Here is a 19,409-nt window from a genome sequence, read left to right on the forward strand (position 1 = left end):
ATGGTTTCCCTATAACAACGTTCTCCAGCAACGTTTAGTCTTGACAAAAGTATCCTGAGACTTTTGAGTTAAAGTAGTAATAACCAATTTAGCTGTTTCAAGCGAGCCCTAAGCCACCCACACAATTATGCGTTATACCATCGTCCTGCTGGTTAATGGTGGGCTTGGAACAGGTGTCCTCAGTTCCCGAGGGAGAAATGCACACAAGGACGCCACCAGAGGATCTGCTGATCCCGAGGGTGCGCCGACCTAAGTGATGATGGAAAGCTGGCTGAAGCCATGAGATTAGTTTCATTACCGCTGTGTACCAAGATGTGGGCGGCTCCAACCCGAGATGATGGCCAGATACTGAATGTGTTGGAATCGTGCACACTGTAGATTCTGCTGAAGGATGCCATTTACACCCCCATGCTCTACTAGGGCGGCGACCTCGCTGCGACCACACTGCGACCTGCTCAATGAATTTCATAGATGAAAAACGAATGTTTTTAGGCTTGGTGTGTTTGGTTGTCTTTTCAGTCATACTTTTACTTTGGGGATGATATTTCAATTATGAAGTCAAGGGTTACACAAATCCAGTTTGTCTGATCGTCGTCTAGTGGAGAGGGGCCTTTATCGCGTCAGAGCAAAAGGGTCCAAACAGACAAAAAAAAATCAAAATTCGGTTTCACTATAACGAGAGTTGGTAGGTTCTGGCACTAGTCCAGCTCTGTTGAGCATAGTTACATTGCGTACTATCCGTTTGAACGATTTAGCGAAACTTTGATACTGGTAAGATGAATCATTACACCGGGATCTAGTTTAACTATGATTCAAACCTGGTCCGTCGAACAGTCGCGTATATCCATCGCTACTCAGTAAGGATTATTCCAGAGTCTTCCTTAGATCTTCCTCTAGATTGTCTGGTCCCATTACTCATCATGTCCTGTCAAGATTTATCTCAGGTACTGTCCTAAATAGACGCGTCTTTTGACGTCCAAACGTCATCAATCAACGTGACGAGATCCCCGGATTATTATCAATCAAATTGCGGGAGTGGCAAGGGGTTGACCTGTATTGTATGATTATCCATACTAGGTACTCCTCATGCCTTGCGTATGCGGGTAAGTTTTACCAGCGTTTTTTGATGCATTAAACTTCCCACTGATAAACACCCACTTTCAACCAAAGGCTGCCGTAACGACTGAGCGACCAAATAAACGTTTGACAGATCAATGATTTTACGTTTCCTTTTGAGTGTTTTGTTACCTTTTCAATCATACTTTCATGATCTAATTATGAATCCTTGATCCTTGGCCACACAAATTCAATGCTGGTCGCCGTGCACTAGCCGCTGCTCAGCAATCACCGTCCAGTTGGGAGTCAAAGAGAAAGGACACCAGACACCAAAAGCACGAGTCATGGGCATTTTTCCCTGTGCTGAAAAAGAGTGTCGTACAGCCTGGAAGAGCAAAAATGGTGGCGTATATGTACAGTGTCACCTCGTTTCATAATATTCAACATCTAACCGTTTTACATATGACTTCAAGGTCAATGAAGTTAGACGAACATCTGCTAGCCTGACAGTAGCCCTTTGTTTTCGAATAAGGTGTTTCATTGCGGACAGGCCTAGGGCTGTTGTTTTGCATATACTGAATAACCGTCCACACAGCTCGTCCGTTAAACACATCTGTTAACTGGAAACATATTGCTGAACGATTCAAACATCTGTAAATGCACGGTAGCACATATGCACACCCTTAATTAGCCTTCATAACAGGCTCTACCGTTCCTTTTTTTGGCTTATAAAACACTTTTTGCAGCCAGCCCGTAACCATCAGCCAGACTAACCATTTTGCCCGTTCGGGTGTGTGAGAGGCACAGTGGGGCGCCTATCCCTCACCTTATTGTAAAATTGTGTGCTTTTTCGTCGCATGATTTTTTACATCATTTGGTTTTATACCCATCGTCTTGTTGCTATGTTCTCACCAGACATTCCCATTCCGCACCTCTCATTATCCTTCGGTTCCTTATTCTTCCAGGAAAAATTCCTATTACCCTCCAAACAAGATTGACGTTTGTGGCCTGTAGTCGTAATAACAGCTGCCCCCCGTGGATACATGTGCATTACTTCTCACTAAGGTATTGTCTAGTTTGTCAATAAATGTCATTTCTCACTGCAGAATATTATGGTAGGGTATATGTAATCATACACCATGTAGATGGACCGATAGAACCCCCTGAGGAAGGGCAAAAAGCAATCAAAACACCCCAAGTTGCTTCTATGCCACAGTCTAATGCATGTAGGCGCCACAAGTACTCGAAAGGGCCATTCATCCAATACTTGCTTGATCTTGGATTTACTGTGTGCACTTGAGAGTAGAACCTGATAGATTTGTCTGGTTTGAGAGCTTCGCACAGACTTAAGGGATAAAAGTAACGCAAGTAATATTTTGTGATTGATGGAAGATCAAGATTCTCGTGACAGATAAGTCTAAGTTGAACATAACGTATCCAGTAATGCTCTGCCCTGACGGTGGCTATGTGTGATGCAGACAAAGTTAGTATAAAGTGCGCATTTAACATGTACTATTTTGGGCCGTTCATGATGAAAAGGAATTAGCGAACTTTGATCCTACATTCCCTCAGCATTGGAGGGCGACACTGGAGGGTGAGCTTCGTGCAGCTGTTGCACGATACAATGGAAAAATTACAACTAAATATTACATAAACCTACCAAGATATCAACAAAACTATCACTCCCGTGTCAATTTAGATAGCTGCCGCCAGAAAATGATCTACACGTAACATTAGGGGCGCATGTACATTTTCACTCAAAAAAGGCAATCGATTGACTGATGTATTGATTTATTGATCGATCGATCGATCGATCGATCGATTGATTGAGGACGTTTATTGCTGTCAGTTGTGTAGATATCTCACACGAATTACACGTCATTGAATTACTCTGCTTCTGTCTGCCGTTTTCCCAACCTTGTGATTGGAATTCATGTTGCCTACGTACGTGAACATTACTGCATCTACCACGGGGATAGCTCTGACGTCATCTCTTTGTGCTTGTGTCTTTAGAAGCGCCGTTTATCCAGCTTGACTTTGATTATTTCATCAGAAGACGTTCCTAATAACATTCCTCACGTATCGGAGTCAAAGTAAAATATCATCAATTTTCACTTCCAATAGCAACAGTGGGAAATCATGTTCCGAATATCATAACCTTTGTGGATATCATGTCACTCAGGAACCACCAAGAGCGAAGACTTTCACTTCATTTTGTGTATAATTCACTGGTCAATCCAAAAACCCGATCACAAATTTCCCCACGGCTGTAACTATTGAAGAAACATCAAGATGAATCGTTAATCTTCGGAATCGTTATCCTTCTCGCTCGTCGGAGACCTATGACACGCATTTTGGCCTTGAATCATTTAGTCGCATTTTGTGGGGATTAAAAAAGCGACTTGCGGAATCCTTTACGACGTGTCTGTAATTGAAAAGCTACAATCGAAAGATAAGTGAAAGGGTCGGCGTACAGGTGATATCTCATCTTCTACCTGAACAAATCACGCTCTCTAATGCATTCAATCCTCTTAATACTCGGCTCATAAAAGCAACGGCAGGTTACACAAAACAAAGAAAACGTGTAAGTCATAGATGTCAGATATCCAATAATCTCCAGGACGTGGAAAAGACTCCACCGGTTACCACTATAGCTGATGTAGCATGCATTATGCAAGAGGCTGTTGACAGGACGCTTGTAGAGAAAACGAACGACGTGGCAAAAACATGAAATTCAAATGATGACGGTAGTGACCATTAAGGACCTCTAGACAGCCAGCAATGTCAAGGAGCGCGCGATGTCCTGGTAGTGAAATATTGATTAATTAAGACTAACGTTAGCGGTATTCAAGCAACAAAATCTGTGCAGATTGAAGGGTCTTGCGTCAAAGGTAACGTTATGTATTTGCTGCGTGTACATTGCATATTAAGTAAGTGAACAATTCAAAAACTGCTTATCACTTTATCACATAGTGACATCAAATCTATCAAAAGATCGGTGAACACTAAAGAATCACAACAAGCCTGTCGTCCGTATTGTTTCCTTCCAACCCATACCAGCTACGTAGTGCATAATCAAGCCTCCTGGAACAAGGGTGTCTACGCGTTTACATCAGACCCCTACAATTTCGTTAAGTAGAGGGGATTATTGCGGGATGTTGACATATTTCATTTCCTCGTGCTACCGTATTCCGCGGAGATTTAGTGGGTGGCTCCTGTCCAACATTGCTTTTCTTTCACAAGCCTGGATTAGTTCCAGTGCGTCGATGGTGAAGTGGGAACAGCCCTGGAGTCCGACCCACCACAAATGCTACACATAGATTAGCTACTGTATGTACAAGGCCTGGCCACATCTACACAACTACGTACTTTAACGTTTAAGGCCGAAAAGTCCAATTTAAGATTGCACAATTTGATGTATACTCTTTGTTTCTGACTGATAGAGGAAAACTTTACAGCCTCACGGCTACATCTTCAAGTCTTCACAAACCATAAAAGTTACGTCTGACGTAAAACATGTCTACATCCTCTGCAGGGCGATGTTGCAGCAGTATGGGTTCATTGCAGTGCCAGTGGCGACTGTCAACATCGAGCAAAGCGAAATAACATGCTGTCACATCGTCGTCTCTTCAGGACGGGGGTCAGCAGATGGAATTGCCGCACACTTTCATAGGACACACGGGTCGCCAACGCCTGCGACCCCGGGTCAACTCTTCCGGGTAGCTCGCTGGTTTAGCCTTTTGCGTGGGCGCCAAGGTATTGACTAGACTGCAAACTGATATTTTCCAGGCAGCGCAGCCAATCGTTTGTGGGACTGAATTTGGTACAAGGCGACAACAATCCTCAAGAGCATGCTGTGATGGATTGACATATGCCACAGCACATGTACATGTAAAGTGTTCACGACTCCTGAATTCTATAAACCGACAAACTCATAGTCAGGGTAGACTGGGGTCTTCATGTTCACGGACTGAGTTACTAATATTGATTAAGACCATGACTGTGCCTACAGGGCCTGAATGACCTCAACACGACACTATTGCCCAGTTGCGGCCAACACGTTTGAAAACCATACAGTTTTACACGGGGGGGGGGGTGCGCAGAGTGTAACTCAACAACATCGACCGCTTGCAAGGTCGTCTGGGGAATGCATGTAGTGCGGTCACTGATTCAATGTGTAGAATTTACAGTCTTAAGAGCAGACAGCTGGCCGTTCGACCTTTGCAAGTTATTTTTTGTATACCACGCCATGTGACATACGGCATTCAAGTTGCCACAATGTTAACGCGATTGTAGCTAGATGATACACTATCGTGACTCAAAGTCATTTCGGTGGACACGTTCTATTATATATCATCGGGTTCCGTCCCAGCATCGTCAAAGCTCCCATTGACATTTGGACTAATTGAATGCCTGTAACTCATACGATCTACTAAAAAGTTTTAAAAGGCTATAAGCTGAAAACAGCCATGAAACTAAAAGGTTAAAGAGTAACACATGATAATGATTTCATCAGTCTCAAAGGGACACAGCTGACAGAACAATTCGGCTCCAGCTTAAATGCTTTGATAAGAAAGAGATAAAACTGTCAGACTTGTGTTATCCGTATCATGTATCTTATCACTGCAGTCTTTTATATGATAATATCACGATGCTTATGAGAAAAATCACGTTAATAGTCGTGGTAGACATTTCAGCTGGATTAAAAACACTCTTAAGTGTGCACATGTGGAAAGGGTAACTTCTGTTTCAGTACCAACTACAATGACGTTTGTGTTTCACCATTCGTGAAGTGTAGAAAGCTCCGCCTGGCCGCAGACGTTATGCATGTATGCAGTATGGATCCATATTTTACGAGTTAACAACCGTTCATTTCGAAACCTTCACCGTGTAATTGTTCTCTTTACGGGCGTCACCAGACCTTAGCAGACACACCAGACGGATTCCGAAATCCATGTAACTCATGCTTAAATGTTCATTTAGGCGTTGATATTGTCATTAACATCCCCCATGACGTCACGAACAAGGCGACGCAAAGCCAAGGCGACATCGAGATGCAAAAATCGATAGGATGGTTTTCACACTATCTCCCTGGGGTTCTTTATAACGAGATTTCTCCGCTGCTCGTTTATTTTCAGTCGTATTACACGTAAAAAGTCACGAAGTTCACATGCAGTGTAGCTGGAGGCAACGCTGTTGCATGTAATGCCATTAATCAATAATAAATAAATCCCTCGATAATCACATAGATTTGTCCGTTATTAAAATCCGTGCGTCATGTACGAGTTTCTAATCTGAAGAACTACATTACCCATCACATTAACTATCTTATTTGTCGGATGTTTGACAGAACTGGAAGTTTCGTCTACCACAAATAACATTAATTAGTCTGTAAAGTTGGGTTCTATTTGACACATTTATGGTAGGCCTCTGGGTCACTTGAGGTTTTAAACTAGCAGGTATACATGGTGCAGCATCTATACTCAAATACAACACAATATAGCAACGTAACCTAAACATGCGCTAGATATTAAAGAATGTAATGTCGTCCGCAAAGATAAGGCTCCTCCGGGTATTCGCAGAGCTGCAATCATTTATTAAAAGCCTGCCAATTTTCAGCCCTCTGGTTTGAATGGGAGATTCGGACACAAGGAAGCGAAGGTGATGAGTGGATGGGCCCAAATAGCAAAGTCGCCCGAGTGAATATACGTTATGGCCCGAGACAGCGAAAAGACGTGCGTGTTAAAGATACCGGCATTTTCTTCTGGCACAAAGTTAGGGTAATTTTACGATGTCTTACCGTGGCGGTGGTGAGAATTGATCCCGGGTATCAAAATCTCACAAGTGTCATTGTCTAGTGATAGAAGCAGAGTAAAAATGTACCACATTACTGGCGTAGAAGATGGGAAATGAGGTAGGGTACTGATTCTGAGACTGGGAATGGAGTGAATGCCATCAAGAATATAGCTTATTTCGCATAGGATAAAATCAGGCCATCAGACAAACCTTCAGATTCGGTTATACCCAACTATTGTATTTCCTCACCCACGGTCCGAATCTTGCCAGATGTACAATCATCAATAAAGTAACATCATTCTCGACATTTCTGCACCGGCACCGCGCAGTTAGCGGTTGTAAGTACATGACTGAACCTCCTCCCCAGAAGACGGGAATGGCGATTCAGGACAGAAATGAGATTTTCCACGGTACTTTAACGTCTGGATTCGTCATGGTTTGTGGGTGACATGTCGGAGTAACCTATCATCATATCTTGTGCGGAGAGACGCATGTCTGGATAAGGCAGCAAGCTTTTAGCGTCAGTCCGGGCTAAGGGATCGTCCGAACGGAAGATGGACGTTTCCAGAAGGTGGCGCCGACGTGACAGATGCCACAGGGACGCCATTAACTTCCCCTGCCACCATTAGTGGGGAAAGCTTGAAGTAAATTTACAGGTGCTTTAACTAGCTTCAGTCTTGATCTAATGCAGAACTGTTTTCAATTATTGAGTCAAGCTGCATACATTTGTCATGACTTAGGAAGACATTTTGCTTATGAGGTACGAGATTAAAAGTACGTGTTTGTGTTCTGATGAGGATATTAGATAATATATCCTGTTACACGGAAAGTCAGGTTCAGATTAATGCATGTTAATGCAGGGAAAAGAATTTGATCTTAGCTTAAGCACGTTTCATAATTGAAATCTGTACAACATTAAGACCATAGTTACAAGTAAATATCCCTGCATCAAAGTCTATGTACGAACTTTTGATACACTTTTCAAAAAATGCTCCAATAAAAGTTAAGCTGGAACCAAATATTTCTGCATGACATCAGAAGTTTTCACATGGGTACAGTGAGTGGGCATTTTTAAAAGCTACGAAATACGAAAGCGTTTGTTTCTACTTAGTTGGAACTTTATCGATGTGTTACATTCACATAATGGAGACGTGGGCCGGTTTTCGCAGCGTCTGAGCAAAGTGCAGCCAACGATGCACCTTTGCGTTCTTTGCTCGTTGAGCCAAGACTCGAAGTGCAGTGGAATAAGCCTTTAATCTTTTCAAGAGATGGTATCCCAAAGGTTCAAGCTAATCGATATAAGGATAGACGAAGGCGTTTACTTAAAAGTGTATACAGAAGAAATATGAACGGATAAAGAAAGCAGAAAGCCAAGTTTATCTCTTCTACGATTTCAGTAGGTGGTGAGGGTGGTGAATCGCACAGTATGACTATCAGTGGCTGAAGCTCCTACAGAACGGTTACCAAATCGTCCAAGCTTTCGCCTGCAATCAGATGACAACAGCAGAGAACTGATCTATGGCACAAAGAATGGGAAGACTTCAAAGAAAACGCCGTTGGCTTTCTCTCGTAATGGGACATACATCCACTCTTGTGAAGCTACACTCCTATAACATGGACCGCGTAAATCTACTGTACCGTGTGGATCGGTGGCATGACAGTCGACATGAAATACACAAATCCCCTGCGTGTAATGTTTAAGGTTGATAACAGCCGTTATATTGAGGCATTCCATCATCTCGGTGATTTTTCTTTTGTACCATTAAGAAAAGATGGACCCGGGAGAGTGGCTGTAAGCAGACGTACATGTACTTGGTTACCAAGCAACAGCTGATGCTACTGATCCCTATTCTTGACGATGCTGTACTTAGCTGGCAGTAAATGGCATGGCTATGTGTACTTTAAGTCTGTAACCATAGCCCTGGCCAATAATCCATTCATTTTCTATAGAATACCTCAAGGCCAGTGTCATCTTCATGTGTATTAACGGCAGCCTGACCGTCAAGGAATACATGATAACATACGTGAGGTTCCTCAACTCGGCAAGCATCCATATAAGGAAGGCTTCAGAGACGCGATCTTTCATTTGAAAAGCGAACATGTAGTGTAAATGGACAGACCTTGTCAGAAAGATTAGGATTTAGCGACCATTACCCCAGCTATCCGCATCCATATCTGACAGCTACAATGCCTTTTCCACCTCTCTAATCATAAAGTAGCCGAATTAGATCCTTCTCTCTCGTAAGGGAAGACGTAAGACTGGCGTTGCTGACGTGCGGTGGGGTGAATGACATCATAAACCTTCTCACCGGCATGATAGCGTTCCGCGGTGTAATGAGTCTTACCCCCAGTCCGTCACGTTCTATTATTGAAGCGAGCGGGGCGGAGTGTTGCGCACTTCAACAGTTCTATTCATCACACCCTTGCAAATAAGAAGAGGCGTGCAGGTAGCAGAATATAGCTCCGTAGTCCTGTGGAAACTTTACATCATCCCGAGCCCCCTCTGAACATCAAATTATGATATTGATTCTCTGATGAGGTCCAGACTGTAGAGAAGGGTCAAATGCAATGGCGATATATTCTGAACAAATGTGGTCGTCGTTGGTAAGAAAGTGATAGTGACAGAAGGTTTAGCTTGTTTCATGAGTTGCAATTGGTCATGTAGATGGGCGACCAATTTCCTTGGTCTCTAACGTACTGTGGATGGAATATTTGCAGGACGAGCCGGGGTAATTGACATGCATGCAGCTAAAGTAAAACGGTGTTGCTGACCTCACCGCTGTCACAGACATGTTCTAAAGATGACCGAAAAAGTACATTAGTACCAATGTACCTGCCAGAAATAGTTTCAGTTGGAAGGTTAACCACTGAGATCAATTTCCAAATATTCACGGGTTTGTCGTGCAGTGCGAGTGTTCCGGGGTGAACAAGCGGCCCGTGGGCAGGGATAATGGGACATAAAAGGCCGTACCGGGGCAGAAGGTCGTGCATTTCTTCCATAGGTCACTTAACGACTGTCGTGTCAGGAACGTCTAATCTATGCCGTCTCCTCCTGGACGATCAATACACACGGAACATCGCTGTCTTCTTTCCACCTGACGTGGATGTCAGTGCGTTGGATTCGCCCTTTACTTGGAAATATATGGGTCACCCCTGCTCCTATCATAATGATAATCTCATTACCGTTTCTACCTTCTACTTTTACATGGAAGAGGGGAAAAGTCGCCGAACTATAGGTTTCTGATTAGGAAGTAACTGGAAATACTAGCCAAATGGGTCTTCGAATACAACACCATGAAGGATAGAATACCATTGAACACAATCGTTATTTCATTCAAATCACTGCATTTTCCTGACACTTCAACACCCCTGTACTAATCCCAGTGCCCTTGGGATGATCCCAGTTTAAGTGAATGTTGGCAAATGTGATTCTGCTGAAATTACGCGGAATTAATCTAGTGTGTCCCATGTTTCCTAACATCATTAAGCCGTCATAAAATCGAATGATCTCATCCTAGGGCAATAGTGCATGGAAGGTAATAGTTCCAATCAGAATCGCGGGTTAAGTCGTGACTTCACTGCCTCACCTGATAGAGAACATCATTTCCTCCGCTTCAATTTCCGTCTAATCCATGGGCCTACAGTGATGGGGCGACCCGGGAAGCCACGCCGTATAATCATCAACCACACACTGGCTCTGGGAACATCACAGGACATTGCTCAAAACTTTTCTTGTCGTTTATCTACAAGGCAAGCGACCAAACTTCTTCACTGGCGCGAAACGATGGACGCACACTAAGACAGCCAGTGTTGTGACGGAAAATGGCCGTTCTGTTTGTAAAAGAGGGATATTCTAGCTTGACGTTTTTATCCTCACTGAGTAGGAATGTGTCTCTGGGGCCCGGAACTACATAACTTACAGCACGAAACTTAGGTTTATCTAAAGCCACACGTGCACACAGTTACCATGACAGTAATCACGCAAATCCCGTAATCCTTCCGTTGGTTCCTTTGGCTTCAATCCGTGCCAGTCATGTAACGTTACAGGGTACATAAAGCTCAAGAGAATCTGACACTGGAGCTAGAGATGTCAGTACACTGCGTCCGCTGTACTATTTATTAACCTGCAAACCACGAGAACACATTTGTACAGAAATTCTGTACGTTCATCTCCACTGCAACAGGGACTCCACAATACAATCACGGCTCGACATAATGAAATTGACAAATGACAAGGATTAGAGGCTCGACTGTAAGAGACCCGGTGGGATTTCTTTTTAATAAATAAAGAAGTAACTAGCTATATCAAAGCTGACGCTATTTGTCACGAACAGAAACATATCCATTATCTGTACAAGATGGACGTTTTATGTGACGGCCAGTGCTATTATATTTCACTACACGTGATCAATCTATTCTGCGAGTCTGGTATTAAGGACCCTTTAGAAGATTTTGATGCCTTACTCTAACTGCTGATTTTTACTGGCTATGAGATTTGCAAATGCTTTACTCTGTCAGCCAAAGAACTCAATTCGTTAATTAAAGTATAGCTTCCTTCCCATACATGCCAATTCCAGAGCACACAAAAAAACACTTAAGATATACGTTTCCAGCTACAACATAAACGTCCTCTCAAAGTGATTTTATAGCAAAAGCTTATCCATATATGAACGCTCAAACTGCATGGGAATTCAGTGTCATATGATAAGTATCATTTTCTAGTAATAAGCAACGGTATCATTTGCACGTGCAAAGAGCTACAACTTTGTTTTACTTTTGTCTTCAGCTGAGCATGGACCTTGAAAGAAACTTGATTGCGGCACGAGAAGTAGTTACAGGCCCCCGAACCCACTTTTGTACACCTGTACTTACTTTGACTGGGCGCTGGGGTCCAATTTGCAGCTGGATCTGCGCACGCCGTACCCGTGGGAGTACCAGCCGCGGCACTTCTGATTATCTTCACCCACCTCAAACAGAAAGTCAACATCAGATGCTGTACCAATCATTAGTCATGTTTCCCGCTGAGTTGAGTCAAAGTACTGTTCCACGAGCGTCCTTTTTCTTTGCATTTCTTATATGGGGCAGCGCTGATCATGAGGCGTATGGTGATTATCCTTCATCTCGCCGACCGAAGTCAACTTCGCTGACAGTGCTATTTCCCCGGAGACAAACTGCGCTATTTATCAGTCATTATCTAATAGAGTGACTGAACTCGTCACGCCTAGAAGGTATTGATTAAAGTCAGAACGCTGCTTCTTCGTTAGAAATATCGCTACGTGGCGTGTTAGCCGATAACTATGGCATGATTTGAAAATTGCATATTGCCAAAAAAAACACATGAGAACCACGAGATCCGAAACAGTGGAGCCTGTATATGTACGTAGTTTTACATGACGTAATACACGCCAGTTTTACATCTGGTAGATTTCTACGTACATCAAATGCGCTGCGTCAGCAGAATTCTCGGGACGACTCGCGGTCAGTGACCTCATCCGCAAGCCGTTATGGGGTTCGTGCAGTCGATGACCATATTCCTGGTCAGAACGACAAATCAGTTAGACCCTTTAACACACCGTCCCGGTCCATGAAAGGACAGTATATACTAACGAAGTTTAACGGTCGATATCGCAAAGCACCATCCATATCCTACCCCCATCCAACCCTGGCCTTTGACATCTGACCCCCTTTCTGTCACACTGTGTCAAAAATCAATGACACTCAACCTTAATGCCGATATTCCAATAGTCCAGGAAGACACACGTATGATTTCATCAACGCTCTGAAATAACGATAGATAACTAAGAATCTGTGATCTATGCACACTGTGGCCCTTTTTTGTAGCGTTAGGTAACAATTTAGCAGAAGACATGAGACTTTACCCATCATCACCCCTGATGGTTACCCATGATTGACACATACTGATGATTATTTACGTCGATCTTTTCACAGTTTCACGGCTGGAAAGATCTCTAGATCTATCACACTAATGAAAAATGTAGTTATTGTTTTGGGCGTGTCTGTGTGTCTTTGTTTTACAACATTTGTGGTCAGTATAACTTAAGAAGATCTGGATGGATAGTGGTGATATTTGGTACGTGGGATGGTTTTGGAAAGATGACGGTCAGGGTCGATTGTGTACCCATGGCGGCTTGCCTTGGTACTGCAGCAGAACCTTTTTTTGTATCTTTTGTCCTGAGCAGGCTTGGGTTATAATTTTTGTAGTGGCAGGTAGCATTTGGTGTCAGGAAGAGGTGGTGTAGGGTTGGACCTCCTAGCAGCTTGCTCTACAACTGCAGGGATGTCTTTGAATAAATGAACGAACTGAATAAAGGAACGAAGGACTTCCTTTATATTCAGATATTGTCATTTGTAGATTTAATTTTTTCCGTATTCAAGTTATCTATATTGACTATAATTGATTTTAAGAAATCATCGTTGACTGAATATATCTTGATTTCCTGTTTATATTCGACTGTGATAGTAGTATGTAGGTTGAATGGGATAATCATATTGTATCATCTATACAGGATTGTAAATGGGTTAGGAAATATGAGGGAGTTTGATGTACATTGTGATACACTTTGGCACTTTGTTTGAAGCGAAGCACAAAATTGCACATTCCAATAACACGTTTGTGATACCTCCGATCCAGTCCGGAAGGCAGTTGAAAGACAGTGATCATGGCTATGTGAAGGGTATTGTAAAGTTTCAGTTAGAGTTCTTGTTTTCAAATTATGACTGGACGGAGAACTAGAAAATAACAGAGGCGGCTTAATGTGAAAACATTGTGCAGTATTTTGCATTCATATAATTTTACAATTCTGCTACAATAGCTGACTGCAATAACAGCCACAACATGAAAGAAAACGGAGATCGCGTCAGATTTGGAATGTAGCTTATGATACTGGCAACGTCTTAGAAATCTCTTGAACTTGAAGTCTTTGATGTCAAAGTGCAGGAAATATCAAACGTGTAATCGATTATCATTGACATCGCTTAGCCTTTGCCATAATGATAGCAAATGCCCATATGGAATTCTGTTCAATTATCTACTATACAGTGGACTGAGGTGGAAATAGTTCTTATGTTGACGTTTCAGTTGAGTTGTAATTTTCATTTCATTTCATCGCAAACTGATATCTCCATGTTGCTGCCCCGTGACGTCAGAGCGCAAGAGTTTGTGAAGGGCAGTTTAATAAGTGGAATGGCGACGCAGGGATCCATATATAACTAAAGATAACGTCGTTAGGAGACGAAAGGTTACGGTCTACCATGCCTGTCATCATTGATATGAGTACGTTTGTGGCATATCGATTCTTTCCGCAGGGAACTGGATGATTACAAAGTTCTTATCCTGCAGGTTTGAGGGGCAGGTAATCTTGGCGCGCATGTCCCGGAGACAAGTTCAACGTCAAACTTCTTTCTGCGGACACAGAGACGTCGGTCATGATGATGGCCTTGGGACAAGTTTTCCGCACTGTCAGGACAACAGGAACTTCAGTAATCTGCCCTCGCGAGCGAGGGGCCCGCTGCCGGTACAACTTTTGATGGCGCTGCCACAGGAATCTTGAAATTGATGTGGATCGGTCGCCATCTTGTCGTCCCAGCCTGGCGGCGTAGCCCACGTCGTTCTCGCGTTAATGGACGCCACGGCGAGACTTAATCACTCTGCCTCACCTCCCCGCGCAGTAATCCGGGAAAGGTCGGGGAAAATGCTCGCTCAGATTAAGGGGATCTAAAAGACTGGAAAAGTTTCCGAGTGTTGCGAAATCATCGCTCTACGGCCTTGAGTGCCGGTGGGCTCAGATTAGCCTCGATTCTGCTCCTCCCAACTCATCATCAGTATTCAACAATATTCCTCACGCACAGCAACATGTATGTTATCTACCCTAGTCCTCCTGGCGAGGGGAGGGCCTGGATACAGATGGCAATTACCGTACAGGTTTGCGTTTCTCCGGGGACGAGAAGCTTAGTTGGGAAGGAGCTATTTTTGGTACAGATGTACCAGATGAGACGATGAGAGTTCATCAAGACAGATTATTTACCTTCCCTATTCTAACGTACTGCATTTTCTTACTTAGTAACACTGTAAAGTCCCCCCTCTCACTGGACCCGCGGCACGCTAGCGGCGTTGCTGCGTCTTAAACTGGATTTGTGTTACCCTTGACTTTATAATTGGAATATCATTCAAAGCGTGCAAGTATGAGCAAAAAGACAACAAAACACACAAAGCTTAAAAAGACTCGTTTTTTGTCGATGAAATTCGTTTAGTGCTTTGTCAATTCAATCGGCCGCAGCGACACCGCCAGCGTGCCGCGGGTCCAGGGAGAGGGGGGCTTAAGGTAAGTGGCGATATTTTTACATTCTGAACTATTGCAGTATGTCAAGGGACAACTCCTTGGTAAATCCAGCATCATAAAATTTTCTTAGTATCAAAACTTTGGCTTTGCAGCTTCCTCGGACCACCACACAAGGAGGACAGGCAAGCACCCAGCACGAATACTTGGCTAGCTGCCACTATTTCGTCATGCTTGTGACGTCAATGCAACCCGGCAATGAAAAAGCTGCAAGCTGTGGAGTTCTTCGCCTTCTTTTATCAGGGGTGGTGTAAACGATGGCAGGTATCAACAAAACAACATTCACGCTACTCGCAGAAAAACAATATTGGACTTTTCCCGACAGACCATCTAAAAATAGATCCGTCGATGAGCAAAATTCGTTAGGACGATTCCAATTCTGACATGGTGATGAATTTCAGCCCTCTAGCCAAGGTCTATCGAGCTCAATGTCAATAATTGAATAACGTTACCCGGTTAAGTACAATCACTCTTTTAGAATGTCTGTTTATTTCTGTTCTCGTACGTCTCTTTAATGCTGTGAAATATCTTTATCAAAGAAACGTCAAAACAAGAAACTGGTGAGCTTGATGAGTATCGATTCCAGAAAAAAACATCTGTTTTTAATCTGCTCCTGTGAATTGATAGATCAAGCTCCTCTACTGACAGGGAACTTCCAATGAGATTGCCTTATTCATAACCTGTTGTGAGCCTGGTGTTTAATATTGTCCTTTGATCGCTGAAAAAAAGCTGTTTATATTAATTCTTTTGATTTATTGATGCCCAGTGCGTGGGGGAGTGTAGCGATTATTACAGAAGGAGCGGACTGCGACAGATCGTACCTGTGATTGGAGATGGCAAAATCATTGAGCAATATATCTTCCGATGACCCTGTTAGTATTGAGATTACGTTGCCTGGAGGCCAATATATCTGGAGCATGAAAGAGCAGGCTAGGCAAGAAAGGGGACATTGACCGTATTCCTCGACATATTACTGAGAAAATGCCATGATGTGCATGTAGAAATACGATATACGCAACGTTTTCGTGTACTTAGAAGACGGAAAATTCCTTTAGAGGTGAAAGCGCATTGGGACGTGATTTCCACCCGACCGTCATTCACAATTCGTCTTGTTAAACCACGGAGGTTTAAACCGCCTTGGTGAAACATAGCAAGACGCGCCTGAGGCGAACCCTCCCCCGGCTTGTCCCAGGACGACCCGGGGCATGTTTGTGCGTGTGGGAATGAATCTTAATGACGTCCCGACGTACCATCACGCTTTATTCAATAACTCTTGTCTTCACGGGAAATTCTCCAAGGTGAAGGTGACTTTGTTTAGATGGGGATAATATCATTTTTCCTTCAACTTTTTTTATATGTAAAAACGATAAATCATTCCCGTCAATGAAAAAAAAATCGATGTTTAATTTGGCAATGCCATTACTGGCATACAGGACATCTTGCATTGAAGAGAGGGATTTTTACAATCATACCATAGACATGCATTGAATATTTCTCTGCATTCTGAACATGTGTGCAGGACAACACCTATGATTCAACCCGTTCGTGAAAATGTGTCAGAGGATCATCCACTAATAGTTGAAAGTTCTTTGTTCGTTCTGACGAATATGATGGCACATCATGTCTTCTAATTGACTACGATCCCATTTTATTTCTGGGTTTAAATGCAATTATAGGAATAATTTTATACCATCTGGTAGTTTTAACACGGAGGAATGGTCTCCAGGAATCCGTCATTGTCTGCCTTTTATGCTGCCATACATCACGACAAGAACCCCGCCATTTTCAATTAAACGTCAAAATATTACGGCAGTTTAAGTATGCATGTGGTTGCTGTTCCGTGTCAATTGCGTCACGCCATGCTGATTGCAACTGTGGCATGTTTCATGTTCATTGCGTATTATCCGTTTGCTTATAGAGGTTATTGACATGGGCTTCCATTATCTCTTTTTTTTTTCATTTTACAGATTTGATCCGGCAACACACATTAATTGAACTGTCTATGTATAATGGGATTAATCTAAGTAACTGTCGTCAATAGGAAATAATTGAAGAACTGTGATTAATCAAATCACATTTGGCCTCCAATGGTCAGTACTGACCATGGCCATTGCTAAAACCTAGTAGTGTATATATCTATTCTACATGTTATCAAATTACAGGTAAAGCCACTGATGAAGCTCTAACGCCTAATATTAATTCTTTTGATCCGTTAGTGTTACACAAGTGACGAATCCTGCCACAAGCTTAGGCAATGCCCAGGTTTGTCGTACAATTGAGAGCATTCTTGGGATAGTTGTGCATATGAGTCGTACAAATGATAGCCAATTTCGGTCAATTTGTTGCCGAAAGTGTGTGTCTTAGATCGCCGGCCATTGGTTCAGTCGTAGCCTGCTTGCAAAAATCCCAAATTTCGAAATTTCGAAATGTTCTATGCCGTACAAGTAATACAGGCTTTTATTGAAAGTATCTTAACCCGTGAAAATGTTAGTTATTTGTATGTAAGTCATGTCTTTTATTTAAGTAAGACGTCAGACTGCATAGACGTTACAGTATATCTTAATATCTTAATACGAATGTTGTCTATCGTAATGAAACCCCACGCAATTCAGCCTCTGGCTGCAATGTGGTGATTTGCTGTTTGGTTGTTCGATTGAATCGAAAGAACCATTATTATTATCATTATTACAAATACACTGTACATCAAACCCGTACGACGAACATGCCAGCTCTCGTAACCTGAAATGCGCTCCACGGCGTAATGGTAAACATTTCCAATTCGCATGACCGAACATTACCCGGCGCTACGCCGTCTCCAAACAGCCACCCGGAGGAGTCCGCATATACATGGCATCTTAACGTTAGGCACCAAAAGACCTCCAGGAAACGATGTTATCCCGCGTAATCTTATCTCGTTTCCTTCACGAAAACTACTTACCGCTCCGGGCCTCACCTCACAAGGCGGCTCGCGAACCTGTTACCCAACGCGCACTTGATTTATTATTCCATTTCTTTGTTTTAGTCGCGCGATCAATACAAAGCCCCGCTCCCATTGGAGCCGGATTGCTACAAGTACATCTGAGGACCGGGACATTGGCGGCTATTCATAGCGGCAGTCCCATTGCGAGCGAACGCCTAAGCATTTGTTGAAGTAATCGAATGCAGGTTTATGTAGCTCTTGTCGTAACGTTGTAAACGAAATGCCGCGTAAGTGTATGGGCAACATAATGCAGGGAGAATGCTTGAACTGCATATTTCAGTTCCCGCGCTCCTGAAACGCGCTGGGAGCCAGAAAAGGCATCAATATTCAAGAAATGCAATAAAAACAGAATGAATATGCTAAAAACGCATGAAAAACATTAAGCTTCAGCTTGTATTTACACCTACAGTATACTGTTATAAAATGGACGTGCAAGAAACATTTCTACCACGCCCCTCATTACTTACTGAAAAACACATTGTTACAAAGCAGGACGCAAATGCAATGAATGACGGTACCTTTCAGTGGTTTGGGTCTATCTATCCGGCTGAGTTGACATACTCATCTGTTGCCACCTCCCAGGGCTTGGGCGGGCCACCTATCGCTGAAAACACATGTAATATCCCCGATGAGACCAGGTTCATCCGTCGGCTGCTTTTCACAACTTCCTCCGATATCCCTGCCCCCTCTTCAGAGCTGTGGCTATGAATGTGAAAGTATTTGGTCTGTTCGTACCTGATATTAATAAAGCCAGAGAGCCTTCGCGCTCAAATATTGATCGCCCCGTTGCAATTGGGATGCTCACTGAAGCGAATTACCATAAGCCCCGAGAAGATATAATAAGAAAAATACCGCAAAACCTCTGGCAATTTACCGCAGTAACAAGGTGTAATCAAGTCGTGTCTGCGCATCTAAAACCGCTGTTTTGTGACTGTAACACTCCGTTACGAAAGCACTCCCCTAGCGACGGAATGACATATACTTCGACCGCAATTGCTCCCACAGAAACAAGCGAGCAGTCGGGTAAATTAGGCGGACCAATGGGTCGGTTCAAGGGCTACAATCTCTAAGGGTTTGGGCTAAAAGAGGCTATATTGGTTACGCCGTATGAATTGAAGACATGGCCACAAGGTTCAAGTTCAATTCCCAGTAACTTGATTTGCCACACGTAATTGCTGGAGAGCGCGATCACATGCGCAGGATTGTTCAGGGCGAACTGC

The 19,409-nt window shown here is 43.1% G+C and overlaps 1 protein-coding gene across 1 annotated transcript in view; it reads right to left on the minus strand.

Moving 5' to 3' along the window:
- Positions 1–19,195, minus strand: part of LOC136440299 (glutamate receptor ionotropic, NMDA 2B-like) — a 73,093-nt gene extending 53,898 nt beyond the window's left edge. The window contains exon 1 of the mRNA XM_066436252.1: positions 18,708–19,195. The gene's annotated coding sequence lies outside the window, so the exon portion shown is untranslated. The remainder of the gene's footprint in view (positions 1–18,707) is intronic.
- Between the last annotated feature and the right edge of the window lie 214 nt (positions 19,196–19,409).

The sequence above is a fragment of the Branchiostoma lanceolatum genome, chromosome 8 (assembly GCF_035083965.1).
Source record: "Branchiostoma lanceolatum isolate klBraLanc5 chromosome 8, klBraLanc5.hap2, whole genome shotgun sequence".
In the NCBI taxonomy this organism is placed as follows: Eukaryota; Metazoa; Chordata; class Leptocardii; order Amphioxiformes; family Branchiostomatidae; genus Branchiostoma; species Branchiostoma lanceolatum.